The sequence below is a fragment of the Sorex fumeus genome, unplaced genomic scaffold (genome assembly GCF_029834395.1).
Source record: "Sorex fumeus unplaced genomic scaffold, SorFum_2.1 ptg000043l, whole genome shotgun sequence".
In the NCBI taxonomy this organism is placed as follows: Eukaryota; Metazoa; Chordata; class Mammalia; order Eulipotyphla; family Soricidae; genus Sorex; species Sorex fumeus.
The window spans coordinates 10017845-10039354 of record NW_026606100.1 but is presented as its reverse complement, the minus strand read 5'-3'; the positions used below and the strand labels follow the sequence as shown (position 1 = coordinate 10039354).

General features: G+C 41.7%; 1 protein-coding gene across 1 annotated transcript in view; it reads right to left on the bottom strand.

Moving 5' to 3' along the window:
- The window catches only part of PRKG1 (protein kinase cGMP-dependent 1), a 1343145-nt gene that overhangs the window by 1321123 nt on the left and 512 nt on the right, over positions 1 to 21510 (bottom strand). The window lies entirely within an intron of this gene.

Genomic DNA, 21510 nt, shown 5'->3' with positions numbered 1-21510 from the left:
GGAACACCACTAATGACACTAGAATAACCCAGAAAATTCAAATCTCTCTCTCTCTCTCTCTCTCTCTCTCTCTCTCTCTGTGTGTGTGTGTGTTTCCCCTCTCTCTCTCCTCCCTTTTTAGAAAAATCACCATAAAATAGGTGCTTCTGGCTTTTTCTAATGGAACCACCCTTTACAGATCCTTTCTTCCCATACAGAAAGCATTTGGTATCTCCAATAAAATGTTATGACCATTTAAATCATTCCTAAAATTATCTTCCAGCATTACACGTCAAACTTTATTTTTATCTATTTGTTTATAGTTTTATTTGGAAACAACACCCATCAATGTTCAGAGCTAACTCCTGGATCTATGCTCATATGGGGTGCCAGAATGAACCTAGGTCAGTCACATGCAAGGCAAGCATCCTGCCCACTGTACTATCACTCTGGCTCCATTTTGTTGTTGTTGTGGTTGCCGTTGTTATATTTTCATTGAGCAAAGCAATGCTTTGCTCACAGCTTACTCCTGGCTCAGTGATCAGGGATCTCTCCTACAGGTTCTTGAGGGAGGGAGCTATCCCGGCTCTAGCCATGGCAAGAGCTTGACCTGCTATATTATCTCTTTAGCTCCAAACTTTTATTTTAAAAATCTAAGGGACAGGATACAGAGAAAAGGTAGATCTTCAGGAGAACAGAAAATTTGGGTAGCAAGGTTATTTTGACAGATTTTTTCCTTCCAGAAACTCTCACTGAGCCCATACAAATAATACACTGCTAAATATTTTATTATCAAGAAGTACAAAGCCATCCCAGAAATCTGGCTTCTTTAAAGAATCTCAGTTGAGGAATGTTCAAAAATTAAATGTGCTCAAAAAGAAAGATCCATTAAATATTTTTAAAATATATTTTCAAATAACAGGATTTCCTTCATTGGATTTTTTGCACAACACAATATCAACAATAAATCTGATTATGCTGTCTCTTGAATTTTTAAAGTGCTTAAGTGAAAATATAAATTCTCTGTGATAGAAATAAAATTTCTATCACGGGCTACATTAACAAAAGCCCTCTCCATTACAAAGAATATGTGTGCACACCTTGGCTTGGTGTAAAGTGAGGGGAAATAAGGAAATTCCGCTTTTTAAATATAAAATGTCAACTTAAAAATAGTCTATTCCTAAGTATAACCCTGCTTCTTTATTTTTTATTGATCTGTATACTTCTCTTTTTCTTTCCAAATGGAACAAATCTATTTTATTTAACTTTTTTTAAATGAACCACCATGAGATACACAGTTACAAAGCTGTTTATGGGTTTCAGTTATATAATGTTCAGTTATACAATGTTTCAGCTATACAATGTTCCAACACCCATTCCTCCACCAGTGTACATTTCCTACCTTTGTGGCAAGCACTTTTCTTCTTTCTCTGTCTCCCCTTTTGTAGCCCTGCTTCTTTAAAAAGTAAGATTTTAACTAACTGAAACACTTAAATCTTGTCTGTTAAGACTGAATTTGGTATTGATTAGATAAATGTGTCAAAGTTGATTTTTCTTTATTATAATATGTCCAAAAAAACAGTAACAAGTCTCACAATGGAGATGTTACTGGTGCCCGCTGGAGCAAATCAATGAACAACGGGAAGACAGTGCTACAGTGCTACAGTGCTACAGTGCTATAATATGACCATTTGAGGTTCATTCCACTTGTCCACTGTCACCTCCAATTTACAATAATTAGAGGGAAATATGGTCTTGACATCACGGCATAAAAGTTTCTTTCCCCCCTAAAATTACAGGTAAGAAAACTACAGTCTACAGAAATGAAATTACTAGTTGCCTCTCATTTTAAGTACAGTTTTGGTTTCCTATAAATCTTTATAAAACTCATACCGAGAAAATGAGGGAACCATAAACCACCAGAGAACTGTGACAATTTCATAGAACCACAAGAGACTAATACTTTCGATCTGAACCAAAGGCCTATGAATCAACACATATTCTTTGAAAAATAAGAAAAGGGGCAAGGGGAGGCGAGTCACGGAAAGGGTGGTGAGAGATACCTGCAAAGCGTCACTGTCCAGTATGCAGTCTCCTTATTCCTTCAAAAGCCACCCCCCCCCCTTTCTATGGGGTTTATGAGACATGAAAGTCATAGCTCTAGATATTTGGAAGATTTTCTAGATGTTGGGAAGATTTCTAGATATCGGGAAGATTAGGGAAAAAAACAGGTGATATGGTAGGCGAGGTTGATTGATTTGATTGATACAGGTCCCTCCATGCAGAACTTGTGAAGTCATGTCATTTGGAAACAGGGTCTTCCCAGAAGTTATCAATAAATAGCCAGAGAGAGAGAGTGCAGCAGGTAAAGTGCTTCCCTTGCATGGGGCCAATCTGGGTTCCATCCCCTGTACAGTATGATACGCTGAGCACTCACTAGGAGTTATCCCTGAGGCAAAGAACCAGGTGTCGGTAGGGCCATGATTTCTCTTTGGAGATTCAAACTGGATCCATCTTGCCTCTTCCTTGCTTTGCCTGCAATTCTTTGATGTCCTTGAACTTCTACACACAGCCCCCAATTTCTGCTATTGTTCACTCAGCTACTTTCCTCTTCGTATGTTTTTATTCAAAATTCCTTCTTGTAAGAGACTGTCATTAAACTCGAGGTTCCCCTTTTTGGGGAGGCCACATTTTTATTATTCATTAAGATTTTGGTTTGAAGGCCAGAGCGGTAGTACTCGGGGCTTATTCCTTGGTTCTGTGCTGTGGCCACTTGTTATAGCAGCCCACTGATATCAACACATAGGGTCTCTGGATGGCCCCATAAAGTTCTTGGTTCTTGGTTCCAAATTTCCCACTTTAGTCCTATCCTTTGGGAGTGGAGGTTTGGAATACTCACAGAAGCAAAGAACTCCACAAGCTGCTTAACTGCCCTGCAACTGAGAGGTCGCTGTCTGTCTGTCTGGCCCGAGGCCTCCACGGCAGTGTTCGCTGACTTCACCCTATGCACCTTCTGTGGTTCTCACCCTGGCCAGTAAGCCTACAACCAGAGTCCCTGGCCAGTCAACCTCTGAACCAATCACTTTGTGTGTTTGCACCTAGTATACTCATCTGTACAAGGCTGATGGAATATTTCCTACCTGGAAGTACCATGAGAAAACAGGGACTTGCTAATTTGCAGATGACGTCACACAAATTAAGTGCCCGGTACTGGAGCTGAGTTAATATTTCTAAGTTCCCCGTTTTTTTTTTTCTGAAATTAATTTTTTTTCTGAATTACAGTTTTTTTTTTATTTTATTTCATTTCATTTGGATATTTGGGTCACATCCGGCGATGCACAGAGGTTACTCCTGGCTCTGCACTCAGGAATTACTCCTGGCGGTGCTCTGGGGACCATATTAGATGCTGGGAACCAAACCCGGGTCGGCCCCATGCAAGGCAAATGCCCTACCCACTGTGCTATATCACTCCAGCTTCATATTTTTCATTTAATCGACTTTGTCTCCAAAGCACTAATATTAAATCTAAAAACTCCGTAAGCTGGGGAGATAACTCAAGTGGTCGTGTAGGCTGTGTGGCTAACATGACACTGAGTCCCAGCACTGCACGCACGCCACCCCTCAGCCCTGCGGATGAGGGGCTGCTGTGCGTCTATGTGGCCTGAGGCTCTCCACACGCAGCGTCTGCTGCAGCCTCTACATTCTTTCGAGAGGAGATTTCCAAGTGTCCGGGAAAGGGGTCGGACCATGGTTCCCAGCCTTCTGGTGTCTCTCAGTGCTGAACCATTATTTAAAGGGGGAAGAAAGGACGTGGGGGTGCGGGAAGGCTGGAACAAGTAGTCGAGTGGTCTGCTCGTCTTGTATCACAGCTGACCGGGGTTTGATGGTCCCCAGAGGGTACCCTGAGCCCTGCCAGGAGTGACCCCTGAGCAGAGCTAGGAGGAAGTGATGAGTACCACTGGGTGTGTCCGGAAAACCAAGGCAGGAGGTGGGAAACGCCTAAGAAACCTTTGCCTGCGGCCGCATCTTTCCACTTGATTGACAGCCCCGGGCCCTTTTCAGTCCCAGAGACGAGCTTCACCTCCTTTCTGGCTTGCTCCCAGCCACCGGGCCTCTGCTGTATGAAGAGGCCCAGAGCCATGTCTCCTGAAGCGCTGGTCTTGTAAGGGCTGATGAGCGGACAGAGCCTCTCATCAAATTTCACACTGCTCACAGCAATACTTCCTGTCACTGGGGAAAAGATGGGCAGGGAAGGAAAAGAGCAGCTTCCAGGCAAATCCTCAGAGATTCTGGGGTGGGGGTGATAACCCAGCACAGCAGAGCACTTGAAATCTAACCTTTTACTTATTAATGCAGACACTTCAGCAGTATCTATATTATATTTTCTAATATAAATCCAAAATTCTGGGTTTTTTTAAATTTTTATTAGTGAAACACCATGAGGTACAGTCGTAGACTTACAAATTTTTGTGCTTGGGTTTCAGTTATGCAATGATTGAACACCTGTCCCTCCACCAGTGCCCGTTCTCCACCACCACTGATCCCAGTATCCCTCCCACCCTCCATCCCCCTCATCCCACCCTGTCTCTGTGGCAGGGCATTCCCTTTTGTTCTCTCTCTCCTTAAAACCCAAAATTCTTTTTCTTAGGATAAAATACTTTTATAGGCCTATTCAGATAGTCCCCTTAAAGTTTTCTTAAATCTCTTCACTCTTATTAAATTTTACATCTGTACGATTTACCTATCTCATATAAATTTCAAAGTACGAACACAAATGGTTCATGATATAATTTTTAAAAATGTATATGCCTATAAAAAGTTTTTTGAAAATAAATATATTTTATCCACTTATTGTTGATCTGCAATTTTGTGAAATTTCATATCAGCTCTAGTCATCTCTGTCTATAGGTATCTCTGCCTCCACAATAAAAGGAAATCTCTCCCATATATAGGTGGGATTTAAAAAAAAAGGAACATAGAAAGGAAACAGAAAATGGTCAACGTCATTGGGACTGAAGATCCTGTCTTTTGAATCTTCTGTCTATAGAGCTCACATGCGTGAGGAACTGGGAGGAGGTTGGGATACTGGTGGAGATTCGCATCCTCTGGGGATGAGGATGGCATTGGAATGATATGCACAAAAGGAGTATGATTAACAGTATTGTAAATCCTGGTACCTCAATAAAAATTAAAAAAAAAAAAACTACAAAAGCCGTCGCTATCATTTGCTACACACTTCTCACAAGCCTTTTTTTTCTTGCATGTCAGTTGTAGCAAGGCCTTCTTAGCTCTGCTTTATAGACGTGAAATAAAGTTCAAAGAAGTTAAGCAACACAGTTCCAATATTGAAGGCCTTAAACCCAAGTCTGTTTCTACAGTCTTTGCACACAGCATACACTGCACAGCTGTACATTCTTATTGGCGGGGAAAAGAAAAATAAATGTGTCCCCCACACTTTCCCAGTTAGTGGCTTAATGTTACCATGTAACCCATATTAATGTATTATTAACACAATAGCTTGCATTAGCCCATCTGAGTATACTTTATTTGCATTAAAAAAATTGACTGGTTGGCAAAAAATAAAAGGAGAAAGAAGTCCGAGAAAACAATGATTAATCTCTACTTGTTTATAAATCTGAAGTCAACACCACTGGCCTCAACTGAGAGATAATTACAAAGCCAGAATCTTAGACTCCTCCCCAGTCGTTTCAAATTAGAAAATGCAATTAATAAGATTCCCCAGGTGATACATATGCAGCTTAGAGTTTGAGGAGGCCTGAGTTTATTAAAATCATAGACTAGAGATATGAAGAAAGGAATTTAACTCAGTAATGAAAAAGCAGGGAGATTCTAACAGAATGGAGTAGTGGAGGAGGGGCTAGGAGTAGGACCTGAAAAAAAGAAAACAGGTTACACCATGGATTAAAAAAAATAATAAGGCAGCAAAGCAAGTCCTAGATGTGTCCTATGTCAGAGTGCCATCTGTGATTTAGGAAATGACTCTGAAAATAGGACCACATCTCTGTCAATGAGCAGAATTTAAAATCCAAGAACGGAGTTAGAAATATGGAAATAATATGCCGAGACCCTTTCCTGGCATAGGGTGACAAGGCATTATATATTTGGTGAATGAAGTCAGAATTAGCAAACACTAACAATGACAGTTAACATTTTACTGAATGATTGACAATATTCTAGGAGGCACCAAGCTAAATCTATTACATGCCTGAATACACTTAATCCTCTCGACAACCTTAAAAGATTTTGTACAATTGAAAAGGTTGAGGTCATGGATTTTTTGATAGCACAGGCCAGTAAGGACAGAATGTGCCAGGATCTCCCGGGTACATCAGATGCCTTCCCACGTCCTTTCCAATTCCCACACCTCCTGTTGCGTTGGGGAAAGAACAACCTGGAATAGCCTTTGACCAACTTAAAAGCTTAAAGATTGGACCAAGGAGATAACACAGGAGTTAGAGCACAACCAAGGTGACCTACCCAAACTCATTCCCAGCACCACATGACCTCCAGAACACTGCTGGGTATTCTGGAGGGCCCTTGAAAACCACTGGGATAGCTCTGGTAATTTCCCACCCTGTACGATCTAAGCTCTGAGCAACACTGCAGCCTCAGACCCTAACTAAACTGTCAGCTAGCTTAGCTGAGTATCACTGGGTTGTGACCCCACAAGCCCTCAACAACACTTGGAATCCTCCCCTCTCACACCAAAACAGGGTGCAAAGACAGTGAAACAGGTCTCCAAATCACAGGCAGTGAGCCATTGACATGAGAGTTGAGAGAAAGCACTGTTTCCGGTCTGTCGGCTTGCAAAATGACCTGCAAGGCTTCTAAAGAAAGCCTCTAAAGAAAGCTTCTAAAGAAATCCTCCAGATCAAACTGGAGAGCAGGACTTCCCTAATTGAACATTTATGGCCTTATTATCACAGTGGGGCAAACAATAAAAAGACAATGAGAGGAGGAATGGAGATGCTTTGGGCAAATCAAACTTGGAGTTTGAGGAATGTGGCAAGGAGTCCAGCCCCTGGCCCCAGAGAAGCTCTCTCCTCTCTGGTACTGAACCTCCCCTCGGGGCCTTCCCAGGGTCTACAGGCCTTGTCCCTGAGCCTGCCACTGCTGATTCCCTTAAGCTATTTTAATTTTTCCATCATTGAATTAGAGGACGCAATCCACAAAGTCATTGACAGTGGAGTTTTGGGCATTTCCATATTCTAGCACCAGTCCCAGCACCACGCCAGACTCAACTTCCCTCCCCCGGTTTCCCATGACCCTTCCAGCAGCCTCATGCCTGACTCCTTCACGGGCACATCGAGATTAGATCTTGTGCTTTCAGTGTGGTCAAGTCTGCACTTTGGACACAGAGCTATTCGGCTACCCCATGTAATCACCACTGTACCCAAGGTACCTAGCCCCTGTTCCCCCATTACTTCCCTTTCTCATCTTCTTCCTTACTGCCTGGATTTCTTTCCTTCTTTGTCCTTCTCCCTGTACTCTGGGGTCAAGGGTGATCTAGGCATTCCCGCTTTTAAGACATTTCTGAGCCACACCTTACTGTGTTCGGGGCTTGGATCAAACCAGGGTCATCTGCTTTCAAGGCAAGCTCCTTACTACTCCCTTATCTGCTGTGATGCTCTCTCCACCACTACCCCTCCCCCACCCCATCCTCACCCCCAGTCAGTTTGTACCAGAGAAGCCAAAGCTTAACCTTAGTTCTTGACTTGGGTCATGATCCAGTCTCAGATGACATCAATATAAAATCGGGCTAATGCGTTTTGGAGTTTTTTTTCCCCAAAATAGTACTTCTTACTCTCCCAAAACAGTTTGCCTTTTTACTTCAAACTCTAAATAATTAATAGACGTGAATTCTAATCCAAATGAATACTTGTGGAGTTCTCAATAAATCTAGTTCAATATGATAATAATTTTTTTTAAAAAAAAGGAAAGGAAAAAACTCTATTAGAGGTTGCCATCCTATAAAAAGAATGTTCCACTGAGTATTTCCAATACCATATATGTCCAAATCTTCCCACTAGTCTTGAAAAAAAAGTAGATGAGTGATTTGGAATTTGTTATTTTCCCAAGTGGGAATGAGTTCCTCATAATCCTTAAAGTATAAAAAATGTATCTTCATGAAAGAGAAACAGATTACTATGACTCTTAAAGAACTTTTACTACTTAAGAACAGTTTACACAAACTCTTTTATCTTTATTTTTAGATCATAATGTAGGAATCTGTGAGTTTGATTCAAATTAAAAAAAAATCAAGCCAAAATCACAGTATCGGCTATATAGTTTTGAAAGGCAAAAGAGCATGCAAACATTACTTCAAAGAAAGTTCTCATGAAGATAGCTCAAGTATAAAAAATTCAAATAAATAAGAACTTTTCATGTTTCTCCTATGGTTTTATGCTTGATTTTTTTTAAGTTCCATTTTTAATGTACAAATTTAACTTAGTCAATGTCACCAGCGCGCCTCTCATCGCTCATGCAAAGGGATAGGAATCATTTATCTGATATGGAAATGATATCTCCATAATCACATAAAGGCACGAAGGAAACTATCAATATTTTTGACCTGGCATCCTCACACTTGGAATTCATCCCATTTAGAAATGAAAGGCCTATGCAGATGTGTATAAGGATATTAGTTGCAGCATTTTTTCTCCTTGCTAAAAAAAACATGCATTAAGGGCTGGAGAGATAGTACAGCAGCAGCAGCAAGTAAGACGCTGGACTTGCATGTGTGCAGCCTGTCTATGGTCAATCCCCATCATCCCATACAGTCCCTTGAGCCCTGCCAGGAGTGATCTCTGAGCACAATGCCGGGAATAAGCCCTAAATACAACTGGGGGTGACCCCAAAACAAAACAAATAAGAAAAAAATAAATAAGCTGAGGTATTGACTAGGAAATGACTCTTAGAACACTGAGGATATTGGATTGGTTTGGAAAGAATCTTAGAGCCATCACTGAGCAAAAAATAGAAAGTTGCTAGGGGACATTATAGAACGAATATATTTCACTTTAGAAACAAAAAACAAAACACATCCAAGAAGTCAGGAACACAAAACACAAAACGCATTCATCTACTGAGATCCACAAAAGGTTAACATTGACCTGCTAGAGCACAGGTAGTGAAGAATGAGAGAAAATTAGGATTTGCCCATCTTTTTATTGTCTGAAAATCAACATATATTACTTTGTCAATTAAGAAAATAAAGTAAGTATGCATGACCAAAGACATGATTAAAATCAGTGAACCTGAGTGTGCTAAAAGCATTTAAAATCATATACAGAGAATAAACAACTTGTTTCAACTTCTGTGAACACCCCAGTGATTCCCAGGAACAAATCTAATGAGGCTGTATGACTAGAAGGTTTCAACGTAGGTTTCAAACCTGCTCTATATGTCAGAAATTTGGCTGACCTTGATAAGGAACAAGAAATGTCAGAAAAACTAAAGGCATTTCTACTTATATCTTGCTTCTACATGTCTAATAGACCCTAAAATTTTCTTTCTTGGCCCTGCAGACAACAGAAAGTGCCCCTACCACTGACCTTCCCTTAACCCTCTTTCACAGACTATATAGCATTTTTATGCCTAGATTAGGAAAAATAAAATCACCACCCCAAAGAGCATTCTTATATATTGATAACTAAAGGTATATATATATATATATATATACATATATATATATATATATATATATACATGTGCACTTTGTGTGTATGTGAGGGGGGAGGTTAATCCATGACTTTCTGCTTATTTGCATGTACATGGTATCAGGGATCAAACTCAGGCAAGGCATGCATCCTATCTTTTTTTTTTCTTTTTGGGTCACACCTGGCGATGCTCAGGGTTTACTCCTGGCTCTGCAGTCAGGAATTACTCCTGGCGGTGCTGGGGGACCATATGGGATGCCGGGGATGGAACCTGGGTTGGCAGCATGCAAGGCAAATGCCCTACCTGCTGTGCTATCACTCCAGTCCCTATGTATCCTATCTTTAAGCTACAATCCCACCCCTCAAATTAATTTTGACAATGGCAATTTATTACCATGTATCATGACATGCACCCTTAAGTTTTCTCTATTTCAAGACTGTTTCTCTAAACAGAGTTCAAAGCAGTATCTGAGCAGAGAGAATGAAGGCTAGGTTTTTCTAAGGTGTTGTTCACAGGCCTTCCCAAGGCATGTCACAATCAGGTGTGAGTTATTTTGAAGTAAGCTCTATCAAGATTCTGCAGGCCCATGAGAAGCTTTTATCACTCCCTTGCCTACATGAAAAAAGAAAAGAAAAGTAGATGTATCACTCATAGTTAGGGTTATTTCCAGAAATCAACGGTCTCTCAGAAAATAAGCATCTATACAGAAAAGTAAATATCTAATTTCAAAGTGATCGAGTCCTTTAGTTGTGAAGCCCCTTCATCTCTCCTTGAATCCCCATGTTCCTGTTCTATTCCACAGCTTAGGATCGGTGTGCTTGCTTTACTCCCAGTCACTTCCTAGTCTACCTGCAGCACAGTAGCACTGCCCTCCCGTTGTTCATGGGTTTGCTCAAGTGGGCCCAGTAACATCTCCATTGTGAGACTTGTTGTTACTGTGTTTGGCATATCGAATACGTCACGGGGAGTTTGCCAGGCTTTGCCGAGTGGGCGAAATACTGTCGGTAGCTAGCCGGGCTCTCAGAGAGGGGTGGAAGAATCGAACCCGGGTCGGCTGGGTCAGCTGGGTCGGTCGCGTGCAAGGCAAATGCCCTACCTGCTGTGCTATCGCTCCAGCCCAGCCCTCATATGTACATAATTCAATTTACTCTTTTCTCCTACTAATCTATCTGTTGAGAATCTGATTGACCAACCAGTCCTAAAAGTCCCAGAGGGCAAGGGAGAAATTTCCTCCCTGCCTTTCCTTTTCTCCAAGACCAATTAAAGAGGCCAAATAATAGCATTAACTCGAAATGGACATTTTTTTACCCATAGTACAGCTTCATTTTAGCACTAACCCTTGGTCACCGGAAGAGACCAAAATAAGTACATTTTCTTCAGTATTAAGTCACCAGAGATGCCATCAGCAAGACCTACTTCACTGCACTTCCAGTCCCTGGGGGGTTTCGCATGAGAGGAGCCAGACTGAATGAAATAGCCTTTTACAGGAAGAGTGAATGGCACTTTCCAAAGGAATATTGATTTAAAAACTTACAGTCCATTAGAAATGACCCACAATTTATCCCTTTGCGGTAGGGCAGACTACACTAGTTTCTTTTTATCCTAAGACTGGTGAAAAGGAGTTTACGGCATCCCATAAAACACTTTGCTTTTCTCTTAAAAATCCCAGACGTCTGTAAACAATCCTATTACTTGTATTATTAAAATATCCCTTTTTAAAAAAGGACCTCGGACTGTAACAGGCCATAATATAATTTATTGAACTATATTCTACGGTCACAAATTGTCAAGATCAAACAATCTGTAATAGGTGTTTGAAGTCTTGCCTAATAACACATCTATTTTTTTTGGCAATAACTGCCTTTACACTGTTTATGGGCCGGAGCCATAGCATAGTGGGTAGGGCATTTGCCTTGCATGCAGCCGACCTGGGTTCAATTCCTCCGCCCCTCTCGGAGAGGCCGGCAAGCTACCGAGAGTACTCAGCCTGCATGGCAAAGCCTGGCAAGCTCCCCATGACGTATTCAGATATGCCAAAGACAGTAACAACAAGTCTCACAATGGAGATGTTACTGGTTCCTGCTCGAGCAAATCAATGAACAATAGGACAGTGCTACAGTGCTACACTATTTATGGGGAAAGCATGGAGCTGTGAGAAAGAATAGAAACATTTTCTGAAATATTCTCTAGACTCACGTTTATTATAACTATTAATTTTCCATCCTTTCTCTGTGCTCTTTTCTCTGGCATCAATGACCCCAGAGACGTGCAGAAATGTCCCTTCAACTGATATTCATAACGAAGCCTCCATGAAAGAAGTACTAGTATTTTCCTTAAGAAAAATGCTAGACCACTTCACCTTGGCTTTTTGTTTTGACACAAGGCCCAAAATCACTGATTGGGAAAACATAATACTATATGTAGTTAAATGATATACATTTCTAACACTTAAATGCCGATACTAAAACATACTTGAGCATATATTTCAAAGTTCGTATCTATATTTTGTTGCCTTGTGACAAACTACCAGTTTTAAATAGCATACATATGCTGCCATCTAGTGGTAATATTTGAAATATCACTCTCTCCTTTTCCTCTATCTCATCATTCCTTAATTTCCCCTCCCCCACCCCCCCCCCACCCGCCCCAGCCTTTTGTGCCCCTATCTTTTGGAGGGTACAATCAATAAAATCTTAATATATCCCTTTCTTAAACAGGTGAAGAAATTATCTTCAATTTTCGCTGAAAGAATGAATCATTGCAAAATTATCCTTCTAGCTAAAAGAATTTCCTCCTTTTGCCTTATATTCTTATTTATCAACAAATTCACTATTACAATAATCAGTTTTAAAACTCTTTCTCATTGTTTAAATCAATTTCTTTTTCTATAATTAAATTTATATCTCATGAAAGATCATTTCTTCCAATGTTTTTCCACCATATTGTTCCACAAAGAAAGAAGAAAAAGATCCCGCATTTCTCCACAACGCTTCCTCAAATAGGCACAGACATAGAATATGAAAAGGAGTAGTTTCATGAGCCATATGTGCTTGGATGCGAGCCCCCCAGGGACTCCAGGGACAGACACTGTGACCCAGCTTCCCTTTTTCACGTCCCCACACATCCTCTTTACGGTAGATCTTGCTATGCTATGGCTTAACAAAGGGATTCAAGCCATGAGGGAAATCACATGTTTTGCTAATTATATATATTATTGTAATTATTAAGTAAATTTACTGATTATGAAAGCAAGAATCTAGCTCTATGCACTTCCAACTCCTGCAGACATGACAAACATCTAAGGAATCACCCAAAATAGGTGCCAAGAGAGCTCAATCAACCTGAATTATCAAAAAAAAAAGTGGGGGGCACAATGATCAAGGAAAAAAATGAAAAAATGTTTTATTCTCCACTAAAACTGACCTTTCAGATCTTACAAAAATGAGTTTTCCCTTCTGTTATATATAATATGAATTTATATCTTTTTTTTTCTTAAAAATCCACAAATCCAGGACTGGCGTGATAGCACAGCAGGTAGGCATTTGCCCTGCACGTGGCCATCCGGGTTCGATTCCCAGCATCCCATATGGTCCCCCGAGCACTGCCAGGAATAATTTCTGAGTGCAGAGCCAGGAGTAAACCCCATGCATCACCGGGTATGACCCAAAAAGAAAAAAAATCTATAAGCCTCTAAAGTAGCTTTATTCTAAACAATTAGCACTACACAGCATGGATTTAATGTACTTCTTACATTTTTTGGTCTTTTATAAAAATGCTATGAAAATAACTTCCATTGTGCACCGTCTAAAATCATCCCTAATGTAACAGATGATCTATGAATGCAACACTTTGGGAAATGTAGTTCTGAGAGATATGTGCTGAGTGGAGTGGAGTGAATCCAACAATTATTTATAAAGAAGTAGCTGTAATATCACAGGGTCAATATTTTTTTTTTTTAGAACTGGAGTTAAGATCAGAAGTTCTCAAACATTTTTTCAGCAGTGACTCACAAGACAGATGATGTTCCCCAGTGGAGCACACTCTTGTGAAAAGACAAGCCTGTCTGTGGATTATGTGCAACTTCCTGCCATATATTTCTAATCCAGACCCTCAAGAAAGACAAACAGAGTGCATATAAAAAACTGTCTTTAAGGAGATGACTGTGATCATCTACAACCTTATTTTCTAAGAAGCAAACAATTCATGGGCTTTTTATTTATAAGCTCATTACTTATTCTAATTTTACTCCAAATCAACTTGTGACACTCATCACCATTGTGTGTCAGGACTCCATTTTTAAAATCTTCCCAAGAACGACAGGACAGGATATTGTATGGAGTGCTCATGGAGAGAAGGAAGAAACGAATGTGAACTAACTTTATTCTCGAGAAGGCATTTTTCCCATTTGTCAATTCTCAATTTATCCCAGATATGTGTTCCTCTTACCCTTCCTATGCAAATTAGCATGTGGGAAAACTATTATAGGCTGCCAGTTGTATTTGGATGGAATTTTTACTGTAAACAGACTTGATGTCTACCCAGAGGTTTACAACCTAAGATATAAATGAATATACTATTTTGAGAATTCTTAGTAGAAGTGTCCAAGTTCCTTGTGGGCTATGTGACACACGAAATTAGCATTATCTACACCATGAGAGCAAAGAAAGGCAATAAGGAAAGTATTCACATGTATGCAACGGCTTTAGGTTTGCTTGTTAGACAATAACAACATCAGAGAGTTGACTAAACACACCCATAAATATTTGTAAGAGGCAAGCATACAAGTATTTTTAGGGTTCCTGTAAGGTTATTCAGCAGAGTTTTTGTAGCATTTGGAGTCAGAGTACTCCAACAGAGGACACGTTTGAGGATTAAAAACACATTTTGAAGCACTCTCTAAATTGGACTGGAAAGGTGGGACCACTTGAATTGGCAACACGTCTGAGCGCATAATCTAAAAACCATAGTTTTATTATGCTTATCACAAGTTAGAAATTCCAACTAGATCCGAACACGGTAATAAGAATAGACATCTTAATGGATTAGCCTTAATAAATTCGGTGAAACCAGGGTCTTCACAGGATGACCTCTTAAGCCATGTTCAATCGCTGCACTCTAAATACAACAAAGCCAATTCAAATCAGCTCCCGAGGCCAAAATATTAACATTTATGACAAATTTCCAAGTCCACATCAAATTAATATCCATTTGAATCAGGTTAAATATGCAGCTAGAGTGTCAGACACAACAAATTAACGGATTCTTTAGTCAACATAAATTTTATAGTGACTGAATTCATAACTACATTATTTTCAGAAACAGTATGTGTATCATTTTCACATGGAGAAAATGAATGAAAATGTGTAAAATAAAAGCAACAATATGTATGTGAAAGTTCTAAAGCCATCAATAATTTTTAGTGAGTAGTACAGCATTTAAAAAGAAATCTGTTTTGAGGCTGGAGTAATAGCACAGCGGGTAGGGCATTTGCCTTGCACGTGGCCAACCCGGGTTCGATTCCCAGCATCCCATATGGTTCCCTGAGCACCGCCAGGAGTAATTCCTGAGTGCAGAGCCAGGAGTAACCCCTGTGAATCGCCGGGTGTGACCCAAAAAGAAAAAAAAAAGGAATCTGTTTTTTAAGAACATGAGTAAATAAAATAAAGAGATTAATTCTACTCTCAATCGTTGTGTGAAAAAACAATTCTACTTCAAGGAAACACATTTAGAACTAAGACATTTCCACTAAGAAAATAGTGCAAAGCAATTCATGGTGAGTGATAAACAGCTACTTTTAAATTGGGGGAAAATTCAAGTTGTATATCTATATAAGAAAATTTAAATATTTACAGTAATATTCTAAGTAAGAATTCTGTTCCATGTTTGCTGCCATGCTTTCTACAAACGAAAATAGATCTGGCAGAAATCATAGGTATCAAACTAGAATAGAGAAACACAGGAGAGGCACTCAGCACAGAAAATCCACAATGTAAAGAAAAGGAAAGGGAGAGTTATTACTATGCAGTAGTGAATAGGTCTTCAATAAGGAGCTACAAAGTTCATTCCTGGTTAAAAAAAAACAATATATATATATATATTAATACCATGCATAAGTACTCGATAAACCACAAGATGCTATGATCTTTTTTTACAATAAAATCCCTAGAAATAATCTTCTGCACAAGTAACTATTTTGGACCAAGTGTAGCTCCAAGATAACATCTACTATAAAAACATAAAATCATAAATAGAATAAAGGAACAAATCATGTATGTGTATATATTTTGCATATGTACACAGGTTTACAAGTAGACATATATATATATATATATATATATATATATATATATACACATGGACATACAGTCTTTTCTCTGCAAGGACCCAAACAGCAGATTACAGAGAAATTCAGTCCCAAGGTCAGTAGTTTTTCTGACAATTCCCAAACTCTGAGCTTTCACTTTTGTGAAACAGGATAACTATCCCTGGTTTTTCTCAGAGCTCACAGTAACTTCCAAGAGCTATAAGAAAGCCAGATAACAGAGGGTCCTGAACTCTGATAAGGAAATTCTCAAAGACAAATGAAAATAATTATTCATACTCTGAGCAATGGCGAAATTACCTGAAAACACCTTAAAATGGTACCTAAGAAAGGGTTCTAATGCCCTCACAGCTTCCCCTACAATATATGGGAGAGAGTCTGGACAATAGGTCAGGGAGGAGAAGGGAGATATGACAGCCTTTGTTTTCTCAGGTTTCTTAAAAATAGTCTCCTGTGGATCAGCCAAATTGCTAATGGATACATGATCAAATATACACTTTCAACTTAGACAAATACCAATGATTCAAATGGAACAAGAACTCCTGGTGTACTACAAAAACATTTGGAAAAGGTACATGGTCCTAAAATAAAACTAAATGTATCTTAAATAGTAAGTATAAACAGAGGACAGACTGAAGGCATACATTCACTAACATTGACACAAAGCAAAGAAACCAAAATCTTATCTCCGGTCAAATTTCTGAGATCCTTTAGTGGACAATTCAGAAAGGATTTGCTCAGTTTTTCCAACACTAAAACCAGGACACCACCCACCTCCTGACAACTTTCACTGAAAGTAGGAGGGAAGTGGTTGTGCTCAAGGAATACCCTCTTCAAATGACAATGTGGCAAGACACAAGAATGTGGACAGGCCATTCTGCCCAAATGTCCTTCCTCTCCTCTTCAGTTGGCCTCCCTTTAAACTCTTGTCGTAAATATTACTTATCTGAGTAAACAAAATAAATGTCCTTTCCTCAGTACTCCTTTTAGACTACATTTAATTTGCAAGTGGTAACCAATTAACATACCGACTAGGATCAAAGCATTAATAAGACAAAAGGCAAGGATCATAGTGAATAGTTTTCTGAGAAAGCTACCAATAACATCTTCACATCTTTCATAACCGTGTTATAACATTATGACATGAAACAACCATGACACAAAACTGAGATTCAGAAGCCAAATGAGAGAAGGTGCAAAGATTTGACAATGACAATCCTTTGGGTCTGAGAGATAGTACAAGGGGTTCAGGCACTGGTCTAATAAGCAGTAGATTCTGGCACTGCATAAGTGTATGGTTCCCCCCCCCCCCCCCCATCACGACCAGGAATAATTACTTAACCTCGTCCCTGAGCACAGCCAGGTGTGGAAGGAAAGAAATGATGACAAGATCAATAACAGCTTGGGAATTCTCGTCTATGCAGTACATTTGTAGTATATATGCTGAGACAAAGGTTCATTGGTCACTTTTTCATGAGATCTATTTCTATTTCATGCTGTCTCTACGATTCTTCTTAAGGGCGTTTGCCTTGCATGCGGCCACTCTCTCGGAGAGCCCGGCAAGCTACAAAGAGTATCTGCCCACTGGACAAAGCCTGGCAAGCTCCCCGTGACTATTCGATATGCCAAACACAGTAACAACAAGTCTCACAACAGAGACGTTACTGGGCCCGCTCAAGCAAATCGATGAACAACGGGAGGACAGTGCTATTTGATTTGGAGCAGTTTAATTTTTTCCTACATGGGAAAGATTAGCCAGATACTAAGATGGAACCAACCTGATTCCAAGGATAGGTAATGGAGCAGTTTTGAACTTGGGCTCTGAAAACTAGAGTTCAGCTTTAAGACTTGTCTTTAGCATTTTCTAGCTGTGAGATCTTAGGTCTAAGACTTAATTTCCTCCCAAACTACGAATTCCCTGCTTGAAAGGTGAAATGCTAATTAAGGACTACTGTGGGAAAAAAAAATGAGCTGCTGTATATAAAAAGCTTAGTACAGAGTCCAGAGTGCTGAGGTTAGCAGCTATCTTTCTTATAGTTACCATTACCATTTCAAAGCTCTGTGTATTTCATATATGAATAATGAATGAATTGAGCCCAGAATTCAGCTGGTCCCCACTCAGTTTCTTAAAGTTGCTTACACTGAAATTAGGTTAAATCCCTTGACTTAGTCTGAAGGTTAAGTCATACCTGCCTTTAATCAGAGATGCAAAAGGCAACATATTTTCTGGGACATCTATCCCAAAGCATCCATGTCCCAGTTGTATACAGTTCACCTTCAAAATGCTAACTCAAGATCAATAATCAAAGCACAGGTGACAAAAATAGCTTCAATGGCTTTGAAATACAACCGGTAATACTATTCCTCTGAGACCAATATTGATCTCACCTTTGTTTAAGCTTTACAAACTAACTTCAAGCAGCCTGCTAAGTTCACTGGGTAGCAAAAATGAGAGAAGAGGTGTATAGCCCAAAATCAAGGGGAAAAATTCAGACTATTAGACACATCTTAATGTGCAATAGTGCATGTAAGAAAAATCAAGTTTTCAGAGAAGCTATGAAATATTTGGAGTTACCTGACAGAAAGTGATATATAAATTTAAAATATCACTGACAGCCAGAACAGTCTACAGTTTTCAACAATAGTCACTTGACCGCTCTTGGGCATTTCTAAAGGATCTGAAAATGTGTGCTGCAGTAAGTCGGATGTTTTCTTTTTAAACATGATCATCACACAGTACACTCGATACACGGGCTGAGAGCTCAGATCTGCTTTTTCCCTAGTATAATTTTCATCTAAGCATTCCTTAGATACTTAGCTCATTCTTAATGGAGATTGTGCCTTATGCTCTCTGTGGACACATGGAAATCTAGATAATTGAACTGAGTTGATTACAGCAGTCAGTGAATTCTCCCTTTTCCTTCCACTGCAATAAACACTAAAGATATTTTTGTCAACTGTTAATAGTATATTGCAATCATTTTCTAAAATAATGGCCAGAGGCAAAAGTACTTTTATTATTCTGTGGACCAAGAACATTTTTTATATATTTTCTAAAAATTTCAATATAATTTCGCTTCTTTGTAGATAAAGAACGAAATAGCCCAGTGAAGTTTGGAACGAGTCTGTACTACAGTCATCAGCATAGTCATCGCCCAGTCCCATGGCAACTGCAAATGAACATTAGTCTTATAATAAAGTAGCTTCTCTCAGTCCCAGGAAGACCATCAGAAGGCACAGCTTTTAACAAAGGACAAAGCAGGTGAGGTACCCCTGCTCCGAAGATCCAAACATCGGAAAATCTGAATGTACATTTTTGTTTTGAAAGCATCTTGATCCCCATTAAAGTGCCCTATTTCACAAATACTTTTAAAAATTACTTTCTTGGTCAAAATAAGGGTTCTGCCAATGATCATGAGGCTTGTACTGTTCCTTTAATTGCTAAGATCGAGTCCCTGACTCCAAGGAACTACTATCCACTATCCTCATATATTATACCTGTCAAAATTCCTAAACTCTAATGAGTCAGCTTGCTGAAAATACACTCCAAGCTTCCACTTGAAAGTATATAACTAAATGCTGAATGGGAAAGAAACTGATGCTCCATCACCAAATCAGTAGGGAGAGGAAACAGGACAGCCCCCAGCTCCTGGACAAGGAACCATGCACACACACGTGTGCTTGACCTTTAGTAGGCAGGATTCCTCTGCGCATCTTGGATGCTCCTGAGGCTACATGTGGGAAGAAAGTTATAGGGTGAAAGATACCCGATTTTCTCAAATCACAGGCAAAAACTCCTCCCATTCCCAGCCAGATTCGCTGAGGGCAGGTCAGGCGCTTCTGGGAGCACTCCCGAACTCTAGGGCACCCTGAGAGCATTTCCTGCAGACCCTCGCGGGCTCCTCTCCCCAGTCACGCCCCTAAGCTGGGCCGGTTCCTCTGCAGAGGCACAGCCCAGTCAGGGAGATCTGAAATTTCAAAAATGCGATAAACCCCCGCCCGGCGCTCTGGGAGGAGAGCAGCTGCCGGCGACCGCTGATGAAGTGGCTTCTTAAGGAGGTGGGCAGACTGATTCCAGCTGCTGGGCCAGGGGCAGGGCAGTGGCCCCGGAATGCGCAGCCTGGCGGAAGCCAGACTCAGCAGCAGCCGCTTCCCCAACCCAGCCAGGCCGAAGAGTGGCTGGGTTTGCAGTCTGGGCCCAGGAGCGAGGAGAATCCCGTGGTTCCACTGGGGGTAGGTGAAGGAGGAGAGACTTGGAGGACAGTCTGGGCCAAAGGATGCCCTGTGGGGAGCGTGGACTTAGAATTGTGGTGTCGTTCAGAACCTGTGAAAACTGTGGACTGTGCCCTGGGAAGTCTGTTCAGAAGGAGCCTGCCTTTCCTAAGGAGAACACTTCTTGCCCGATTCCTTTCTCCACCTCCAACCTCTCCCAGCCCTTGGTCCATGTCTAGCAGCAGTGCGTAGCGTCCTTTGCTCTACACGCAATCACACACACGAACGCAGCGTGATCGATACAAGAAAAGCGAAGCAGTCAGCCACGCGCAAGACAAGTGTGGGTCACTCCGAGCCTTATAACCGACACGGATGAAGACAGAACAAAAGGACGTCCTGCTGGCCTCGAAGTCAGAGGGTCAAAGGGCAGAGACTAGTTTAGGGGTCCCTGGAGAGCCCCAAACTCAGACACCAAGTGATCTAAGGGGAGGAAAGGGCCAGGAGGGCGGCGGCCACAAAGGCACGCCTAATGGAATATTCAATATCCCGAGAAATGCACTCTCGGCCCTGCACTTCCAGAGCTAAAAGCCAGTAATGGGCTTCGGTGTCTGCGCTTCCTCTCCCTAAGGTCCAGAGGCGCTTGAGTGCGCAGCGATCGATCAGCCTTCTCCGGGGGAGGCACCGCGTGGAGCGCCCAAGCTTCCTACTTGCGGCCCAGGTCGCCCGGCCGCCCCCCCCCCCCTCGCCCCCCAGTCCGCCGCCGCCACTTGGACCGGGCAGAGTCGGGGTCGCGTGCGCCAGGGGGGCGGGATCACACCCCAGAGGCGCCCGGGACAGCCACAGGCCCAGCCGCGCCCCGTCCCAACTTTCCCCGGAGAGATGCGGAGGGCGGAGCGGCCGGGGGGAGCGCCACGCGCCAGGGCAAGTTGGGCCGGGAGCCCCCAGTGGCTTCAGGTGCCTGGTCCGGCCCCAGGGTGGCCCTTCTCGCCGGGAGGGACAAACACCACGGGGCTGGTGGGGCCCGCGGGAGCGCCGCGTCGTCCTCGCGCGTTTCTTGCCGACTTCACAGCAGCCCGGGACGGACGGGATCCTGCGGACGAAGAACTGCCCGCTTCCCCCGGCCCCGAGCTAGGCGGCCCGACCCCCGCCCCGGGACGCACGCAAGCGTGTCGCGCCTCCGCCCTCCAGCCGAAGCCCCCCCAAGGGAGGGCCAGCAGCTCCCGACCGTGCCCCAACCCTGCCCAGCGCCCGGCCGCCCCTCCCCGGCGGCTCCGCGGCCCCCCGGAGCACGCCCCTTAGGCTGGGTGCGGAGTTGG